The sequence below is a fragment of the Mirounga angustirostris genome, unplaced genomic scaffold (assembly GCF_029215605.1).
Source record: "Mirounga angustirostris isolate CCGP_5_RB_7025 unplaced genomic scaffold, mMirAng1.0.hap1 SCAF_3, whole genome shotgun sequence".
Taxonomy (NCBI): Eukaryota; Metazoa; Chordata; class Mammalia; order Carnivora; family Phocidae; genus Mirounga; species Mirounga angustirostris.
The window spans coordinates 166,127,431-166,137,444 of NW_026991711.1; the positions used below are offsets into that span (position 1 = coordinate 166,127,431).

Sequence of the window (10,014 nt, forward strand, 5' to 3'; positions counted from 1 at the left end):
TCAGATGTTACTTTTTTTTTTTTTTAAGATTTATTTATTCATTTGAGAGAGAGAGGGAGGGAGAGAGCATGTGCAAGGCAGGGGGTGCAGAGGGAGAGGGAAAGAGAGAATCCCAAGCAAACTCCCGGCTGAGCACGGAGCCTGACGTGGGGCTCTATCTCACAAACCTGAGACCACAACCTGAGCCAAAATAAAGAAGTTGGACGCTTAACCCACCAAGCCCCCAGATGTTACTTTCCTAAATGAACTCTTCCCTGACCACCACCAGCCTGTCCCTCAGTCTCAGTCAGGGTCACTGCTCTCTACACTTTACTTACAATTTTTAGTTATATAATTGAATACTCATTTTATAAATGTCTCTCCTCCAGCAGGCTGTAGTTTTTGCTTGCCTTTATACCCTCAGATCCTAGCACAGTGCCTGACAAATAGTAGAGCTCAATAATATTTACTGACTAGCAGGAAGATGACTTAGTGTCTTTTGGTAGAAGGCATTTAAGACCGTGCATCTCGACAATAACTAACAATAATTTTTATCTGAGAAGGCAAAGGTGAGTTTGAGGTGAGGATGTAAGTTTTTGATTATCGTCAAATTCATTAGTTCCTGTGTTCAGGTCCTCTTTTTTATTAAAGATATTAAAAGAATGTTGAGTACTTAGGAAAGATAGCCTCACTCCTGAGGGATATGTTAAATCTGTTCAGCCAGTTATTTAGACAAGGGCTTTTGGTTGACAGTGGGTCTTCCTTCCAGGGAAAGATGATGAAAATCTTACCAAGAGCAAACTAGTTCACTATTAACCATATGGTTGTCTAATCATGTATTACTCATAATTAAAACCAGTTCACCTAACCACATGCAAAAGGAGGCCAATCCCAGGCACACCTAATTAAATAATAACATTTAACACCATATGGCAATACCTAATGTTTCCCACAGACTTGTTAACTACAACACAATACTAAGCAATTTTTACATGCATTTTCACATTTAATTCTCACAACAACCCTGTGAAGTACTATTATTATTTCCATGAGGCAAAGCGAGGTTGGCTATTTAGCAATAGTGTTGAAACTCAGACAAGACTCCTGGGTCTGTCTGACTTCAGAGACTTCCTTCTTAACCCTTGTACACCACCTCGGTAGTAATTATCTGTGGATGTGTTTATCTCCCCTACTAAACTGGGAGAGCCTCAAGGGCAAGGACTATGCTTTACTCATCCTATGTGTCAAGCACAGAGCAGAGTGCAGAAAACATAACAGGTGCTCAATAAAAGTTTAGTGAATGAAGGAGAAAGTGCTTTCTCAGTCATCAAAACTAGAGTGTGTTTACAATGGTTTTAATGTTAAATATAGTTAACCATATCATGTATATAAATAAAATACACAAATCAAACAAATATTTACATAATAAAACAAGTAACTATATATGTATATAAATATCTCACTGATCTTATTAAAGGAGTAATCCATGTTTTCTGTTAAAGCATAAGAAACTGCCGTTTTGTTAGGTCAAAAATGGTCAAGTCAACTAATAGGATTTTATAGGGTATAACCTAATAAAAAAAGAAAAACTATGTCAAATCTACATAATTAAGCAGAATACTCCATTACCATATTTTTTTCTATTCAAAGTTTGTCACTATAAACCACCAAAGAGAAAGTTTTATGAAAAATTAAGGATGTCCTATCTATAAGCACTTCGTTCTAGCTCCAGTGATACAACTTTATATACAAATCATTTTTCATGCCATTGGGGACAGCATGGTCCTAATGAAAACTCAACCGCAAACATATTTAGACTTGGTTTGAATTTTTTTCCAAGTTGCCAGTTTGCATACCTCCTTTCAAAATCCTTCTCCATGAAGTCCTCCCTTTTTTAATAGCAACTCTGCCTTTATCCCAAGGCCTGATACACCCCCTAGTGTTCCTCAAACACTTTTGTAATGATTACATTACATGTGTTTGTAATGATCACTTTTTGTTGAGTAGCGAGGTCTGTTACATGTAATTATGTAAAACATGTGAAAAGGCAGAACTAAACCCAACTGATTCAGTTTTTATACTAGATGACTGGTTGACCATAGACAGTTCTTTAATAACATATTTGTTGTTGTTGTTGTTGTTGTTTGGCATAGAAAGAAATGCAAAATTAGAGCTTCAGAGAGTAACCCTGCAAGCCATTTTAAGCACGAGTGACATCTGCTTCCACATGATTCCTGAGGGAACACTATGACCTCCCCTCACTGAATTCTTTGTGTTAAACTTTATGAAATGAATTACTTTCTTGACTTCATCTTACTTGGAACTTTGTAATCATGAGATCACCTTTTTGACAGTAATACCAACAAAGCCTCCTGCTTTTTGGTGTTCTAAAATGTCCGCCTAACGCACTGATGGGCCTGAATCCTTTTCCTACTCTACTTCCGTCTTCAGTTTAGAAAGTACACTCAAGGGGCACGTGGCTGGCTCAGTTGGTAGAGCCAACGACTCTTGATCTCAGGGGTGTGAGTTCGAGCCCCATGGTGGTGGTAGAGAGGACTTAAACAAAATAAAATTTTAAAATAAATAAAAAGTAAAAATAAATAAATAAATAAACACTCAAAACAAAGTCTGCTAGGGAATTTCCTGGTCCCAGTTGGGTTAGCCTGACTTTGAGCCCAGCTGTATTACCAGATCGGTTAAATTCTGAAATACTTCACATAGCTCAGCCACACTGGTAATACAGGTTTTCAGGATTTAAGTGAGAACCTTCAATGCAGAATTGAGTTAGATGCGCGGATTCCCAAGGACAGTAGTCAGCAGTATTGCTGAAAATAGCAGAGAAAAAAATCACGTGTTCTAAAAATATATTTCTACCATAACCTGAAAACTTCCCCAGTTGACAGTGGGCACAAACGGGGTGGTATTGAGCTTTAATTCAGGATTCATTGGGGTGTGTCCATTGGCTGATGTGGTACTCACTGTGTTTGCCCAATAAATACATCACACGTGAGAAGAGGTCACCAAAAGGATTTCCGGGGCCTCCAGGAAGTGAATGACCTGTGTTTGCGTACAAGTCTGTGCCTCCTGGGCGCCACAACTCCAACAGGTGCGCGGCCAGAGCCCTGGAATGCTTGCCCTGCAAAGCTGGGGGGAGCTTTGGGATGAAGTGAGGGTAGTGGAACAGAGAATTCTGTTTCGTGGATATTTTTTTTCTTAGAGGAGATCCCAGATGGGGCTTCTGTGCCCTGATGTCTTAGTGGAAACAGCTCTTTGCTTTTCACTTGCATGCTCTCTCATACCCCTTCTCCTCTCGAGGGTCAAAGGTTTGTGCTCCTCCCTCCTAGCAAGTTCTTCTGCAAGCTCCTCAGGCTGAGGAGGACTTCTGGTGGGTATACCACATCAGTTCCTCAGTCAAGTCCAAATCTTGTCATCTCACTTTGAGTCATGATGGGACACTGATATCCACCTATCTCACTGTCTCACCTCCTCCGTCAACAGTTAAGTTGCATACCCCTGTTCATACCCCTCCCTCCCTTTTGAGAACCACCTTCTATAGGAACTCCACACTTCTAAACCTTTTTTTAAAAAAAGATTTTATTTATTTATTTGAGAGAGAGAGAGAGCAGGAGCAGGTGAGGGGCAAAGGGAGAGGGAGAAGCAGACTCTCCTCTGGGTGCAGAGCTAGACTCCCAAGCTCGATCTCAGGACCCAGACATTATGACCTGAGCCGAAGGGAGACCCCTAACCGACTGAGCCACCCAGGCGTCCCAGTTCTAAACTTTTCTAGTTTAGGGCACCGGGCTGGCTCAGTCAGTAGAGCAGGCAACTCTTGATCTCAGGGTTGTGAGTTTGAGCCCCATTGAGCATAGAGATTACTAAAAAAATACAACAAACAAACATTTTTAGTTGAATGACTTCATTCTGTCCCCCAAGCAGCACAACTTTAAGCTTACAGAGGGCAGGGATCTTCCTTTAAAAATCTTGTGTCTTCTTCTACCACTGGAGCCGAGGGTTCTGTTGATATCTGATTGACTGAATAGGACATGTACAGGCAGCTTCTCTTCGTTAATGATAAACAAATAACCCCTCTCTCCCCCACAAAATAAAAAATAGTAGACTTCCAAATAAATAACCAAAATTTCCAACCTCCATCTTTTTTTTTTAAGATTTTTTTTTTTTTTAAGTAATGTCTGCACCCAACGTGGGGCTCTAACTTATAACCCCGAAATCAAGATCTTGGGATCATGAGATGGAGCCCTACAATGCTTCTGTCCTCAGCGAGGAGTCTGCTTGTCCCCATCCCCCTCTGCCCCACCCCCCCTTCTCGAGGGTGCACTCTCTCTCATATAAATACATACATACATACATACATACATAAAACCTTTTTAAAAAAATTTTAAAAAGAGTCACATGCTCTACCAGGTGAGCCAGCTAGGCGCCCCCCATCTTCCGCCTTCCACATGGAGGTGACACAGAGTAAGACACAACAAAAGAATATTTAAACCATTTGGAAAGTCCTAACAGACTTTATTTATTTGATTTGGTGAATTCCTTTGTCACAAACCAAGTCTTTATTTGCACGCATCCTGCAGAGAGCTGCTGTATGCAATATTGCATACGTTCAAGTTCACATGCGCTAGTTGATTATTGTTTTGACAATGAACAACGGCCAATGAGGCCAAGATCGGAAGGTTGGCTCCCCCCTGGGTCAATTCCCTTCATGGAGAGAAACTCTTCCACAGTCAAAGCCAGGCCCTATTTAACCTCTGCCCTCCACCCTCTAATTAATCATCTGACCGATATATTAATTTAGCGGAAGGGACAACTGCATAATTTCTAACAAAACGTTTGTGCCTGAATCATGTATACTTTGTTTCAACTGACACTATTGTCTTTAACAATGAAGAGCATTTTCATCTTATTTGAGTATCAGTGGAATAATCAAAACATACTATAATAATTGAAGAATATGAAAAAACAGTCTGAATTAAAGGGTTGTCTCAACTAATATTTATTAGGTACCTACTGTTTGTGCTAGGTACCCATTATATATGTCACATTGAGCAATGACTTAACCAGAGATTTAAGAAGAGAGGGAGGTGGGGTACTTGGGTAGCTCAGTTGGTTAAACATCTGAGTCTTGATCTCACAGTAATGAGTTCAAGCTCCACATTGGGCATGGAGCTTACTTTACAAAAAAAAAAAGAAAAGACAAAAAAGGGAAGGAGGTGGATTGTGGTGCTGGAAGAAAATTTAGCCCATCAGATTTATTTTGGAGAAAAGGAAACTGAGGTCCAGAGAGTTTGTTCTGCCTCAAACAATGAAACAAGCTAAAAGCAGAGTTGGTATTAGAGCTCTGGGGTGACAAGCAAAGTCAAAATAGCAAGGGTAAAGATATTGTGCAATCATAAATTTGGACATTGTCTGATTTAAGAGAATGGTGTTAGTAATCTTCATTTAACTAGTTATGTTTTTTTCTATCAAGTTTTATACAATCAGTTTTTATTGTATTGTCATTACTTTCATTAGAAGTTTTATGAGGCAGGGCGCCTGGGTGGCTCAGTCGTTAAGCGGCTGCCTTCAGCTCAGGTCATGATCCCAGGGTCCTGGGATCGAGCCCTGCATCGGGCTCCCTGCTCGGCGGGAAGCCTGCTTCTCCCTCTCCCACTCCCCCTGCTTGTGTTCCCTCTCTCACTGTGTCTCTCTCTGTCAAATAAATAAAATCTTAAAAAAAAAAAAAAAGAAGTTTTATGAGCAGAAACCTTTACTAAAGTTAATGTCATCAAAGAAACCAGGTGAATTAGAACTGAAGAGCTCCCATGAGATCAAAGGATTTAACTTTTTGTGGTTTTTATGAAAATTGAAGACTAAAGAAAAAATAGGAATTTTCAATATGATAGAGTTTTGGGGTTTTTTTCAAGATTTTATTTATTTATCAGAGAGAGACACAGCAAGAGAAGGAACACAAGCAGGGGGAGTGGGAGAGGGAGAAGCAGGCCTCCCGCCGAACAGGGAGCCCGATGCGGGGCTCGATCCCAGGACTCCGGGATCACGACCTGAGCTGAAGGCAGATGCCCAACGACTGGGCCACCCAGGTGCCCCAATATGATAGAGTTTTTAAATGATAAAAGTAATAGACTATTAGAGAAAGTTTAGGAAAAAAAGAAGAGATGTATCACATAAAGGGTCCAGCATACACCACTGTGGCATAAAAATTATTTTGAGCAGAAGGCATTTGACATCCCCAAATAACTCAATTGTCATAAAGCCCTTCCTGGAAAGCAACCAGGGAAGACTGACTCCTCACCAGAGGCAAGAAGTCTACACACCACATCTAAAGAGACAACAGTCACATCTATTCTTTTAAGGGCCTATCTTTCTAAAAAGTCATTTGTTTTCCCATAAGTGGCCTTTCTTCCCTTCCCCTTTCTTTATTAAGATGATATATAAACCCCCAATTCTAACCATCTCTTTGAGTCACATTTTTCTCTGAACTCCTCTATAAATGTTAATACAAATATGTAATTAAACTTGATATTTTTTCTTACTAATCTGTCTCTAGTAAGTTTAATTCACAGTGTCTCAGAACCGAACCTAAGAGGATAGAGGGAAAGTTTTCTCTCCCTAACATACCATCAGCTCACCATCGGCACATCATCACATCATAAACTCAGTTTTGGCTTAACACAACTATTTCAATTTTTCATATTTTCTTCAGTTTTCTCAGCTGCATTTACTTTTTACTAATTATTATCATTGTTAATATTATAAGCACCCATTCATGATGCAACATAATCCTCCAAATTATGATTTCCTGATGACTGCAAAATATTTCAGTGAGATGATATATAAGAAGTTCCTTAACTAGCCTCTTATCATTGGATATTTGCTTCTGATTTTTAAAAAATTATAAATAATTTTGAAAAAAAAATGTTGAGCATAAAGCTTTTCTCCTTTCAAAATTACTTCCATGGGTTATCTCCGACTGCTGTGGCCTTCGAAAAGGGAATGTTGACTTAAATATCCATCTCTGACGGATGACAATTAGTAGTAAAGTAACACAGAAAATATGTGACATTCTGTTATAAATTAAATGCCTAAAGTCTCAGGTAGAAGTCATAAAGGCCATGAAAAAACTTAAAAGGCATTTAGCATTTAGTGTCTGGAAGATGTGCAAATGTGATGAGAATTTATTCAGTAAGAGGAATTACTTGAACTAGAGACCTGGAGAAAGGTCCCTCGGCCTTTTTTTTTTCTTTCCCCCACAAAACAAACAAAAAATAGTGGTGGATTCATTGAACAACAAGTTTGTGGAAGCTTGGACAAGAGTTTGTTTTAAGTGAAAATGGCCAATCTGAAAGAATAATTGCTGGTGAAAGTTATCAACTTTTCATTCGGTTTTCATTAGCTTTCACTTGGAGGGAAGGATCCATTATTAGACAGAAAGCAATTGGTGCTCAGTTACCTGCCTCCCAAAAGAACAATCAAGTTCTCTGAACCTTTTCTCCCAGCGATTTCCTTGCATTTAGCCATTTGTCCTTCATTAGGGGAGCCCAGGTACCAATTATTCTCACAGGCAATTGATTATGAGATTTCAAAAATGCAACAACAACAAAGAAGTGTTTGCTTTGACAAACCACCAGCTATTCATCTTTAAAAGAGAGGGAAAAACCCAACCAGACCACATTACAGCTCCATTGAGAACTTTTCCTCTACCTCGTCGTCTAAGGAGGGCAAAATCAGTTTTCATTTGAGAACATCATCTCCTCCTTCCAGTTTTTTCTAAGTGGCCTTTCCACAAATGATGTCTGATTATTTCTGAGTCACAACTACTTAGAGGCCACATTTATGAGCTGTAATTTCCTAGGTAAAAGCCGAGGGAATTACTGAAAGTTCTCTGTGCCCTCCCCCTCTGCCCCCAGCAACATCCTCATGTTCTCTCTGTCGGCGTTTGAGGTTTTAACATGCAGCTGTAGCAAGCCCGGGAATGACCTTCCCTAAACGCTCTGATGGGACTAAAAACATGAATCTGCACACAGAGCTTTCCCTAAACTATCAGGAGTCCTTTTTCCTGTTTGCCAGCTGGTAGTTTGTCAAAATACTGTTTTGTAAACAAATCACCTGCAGAAAATGCTCATCAGGTCAGCCGCAAATGTGTCAGTCTAAGGAAAACAAACAAGAAAGCACTTACCAGTTAATTTACTTTGAGGAGAGAAGCTATTTTGATGCCTGGGTGTGACCTCGCGGCTCCAGAATGAAATGGAGGGTGGTTTTCAGAACGGCTACGTTGGACACTTTTTCCCAGCTTCCTCATTTGGCTTTTATCTGGCTTTTGAAATGACACTGTAGAAGGAGAGTGATGTTGGGTTTCGTTTGAATGTGGTTCTTCCCTTCCTCCACCACCCTCCATAAAAATTCATCATGTATTCCAGGAGAAAAGTAAGCAATGAACATACTGCACAAATTAATTCTTTTGCTCAGCGTGTATGTGTGTATAACTGAGGTTTGTGTTTTGAATGGAAATCTTTGCTATTGGCTGCAGTACCGCAGGCTGAGAAGTGAAGGGGGGGGCACTGATCCTTCCTTTGTTTGGTGGGCTTTTGCTTATGAAAAGTCAAGTTAAATTTCTTTCCAACGAGGGAATGAAAAGAACCTTAGAATGTCAAAGGAGAGCTCTTCAATTGCACAGCAAACTCTGTGGGGCTCATTAGGAGAGAGATTTCACTCACTGGGTTTCAGTGTGTTTCTGAGAGTGAAGAATGGTAATCACACATTAATTATGTGTTTTAGTTTTCATTTCTTTGCCTAGATAGGTTGAGAGAGAACTCCCTAGGATCTGAGGCAATTAAAGGATTGATTTTTTTTTTTTTTAATCCCTCATCTCCTTCTGGGGTTCTGGCAGATGTGAGCACATCTGTGCATCTGAGGCAGGGCTCAGAATTCAGAAATTCACAGGATGAGAAACATGGAGGCTGAAGGTAAACAAGACTTGATGTGGTTAGCTTCTCGCTGCAGAGCTAACTTGATTTTTGTAAGCTCTAACATCAGCTCTATCATGTGATATTGGAAATTGAACATTATTAGGTCATAAAACATTGTTAGGCCGGCTAATTGAACATCGTTAGGTGAGCTGGCAGAGAAGCAAACGATTTTGTATTTGACTGGAGGGTAGCTGAATATGCCACCCCAAAATATGCCTCTTCAACATAACGATTATTTTGAGCTGATTATTTCTAAGAAACTGCAGACACAGAACAAGCTCTGAAAACAGAATAGAAGTTACCCTTTTGTGAGGGAAATCTATATTTATAAAGGGAATTTACATTAGAAAGGGGGCCTGTATCAGGAAGGGAGCTATTACCAGAGATGACTTTTTCACCTGGGAGACTTAGCTGCTCGGCCAGGCAACCTTTGTTTACCAAACATTTCCTCTTCTCACCTTCCTGTGAATTGCCTTCTGGTGAATGGCCTTCCCCCGCTTTCAGGCCCAGACCCCTATCCCTTTCCTTAGTTCTGGATGGTACATAATCCTCCATCTTCTGGGCTTCTGAGTCTGATATTCTAGTGGGGCTCCTGTACTTATGTAATTAAAATAGGGTTTTTTTCCTCCTCCTGTTAATCTTTTGCTGTTGTTGTTTAACAGGAGGGCATCTTAGCCAAGAACAGAGAAAGGTAGAGGGAAAATTATTTTCCTCCCCTACAAGACCAAGTCTAGAAAATCTAAAGCAGTCATCCTCGTGTGGGTGTGGGGTGGGCTGGGGTGGGAGCATATCAGAATAACCCACACCTTTTCAAAATACAAATATCCCTCAGCCCCATAAGGATGTACACTCTCCCGCATTTGCCCCCTATCCCTTGACTCCACAGAAAATAACCACAATTAACAATCTTTGCATATTTCTTTTCAGTATTATCTGAACATAGAGATGGTCATTGAAGGAGGTAGTAGCAGAGTGCTCTGTGGGAGATTCCTGTATGCTCACCAGTTCCTACTCCTTTGCATCAGCAATATTACTATTTGTTAATAATCATGTA

General features: G+C 40.1%; 1 protein-coding gene across 2 annotated transcripts in view; it reads right to left on the bottom strand.

Annotated features, from left to right (window-relative positions):
• The window catches only part of CMKLR2 (chemerin chemokine-like receptor 2), a 46,806-nt gene extending 38,400 nt beyond the window's left edge, over window positions 1–8,406 (bottom strand). Inside the window, exon 1 of one of the 2 annotated variants that reach the window (XM_064586974.1) lies at window positions 8,171–8,406. The gene's annotated coding sequence lies outside the window, so the exon portion shown is untranslated. The remainder of the gene's footprint in view (window positions 1–8,170) is intronic. The other variant, XM_064586973.1, reaches the window with a different exon arrangement.
• Between the last annotated feature and the right edge of the window lie 1,608 nt (window positions 8,407–10,014).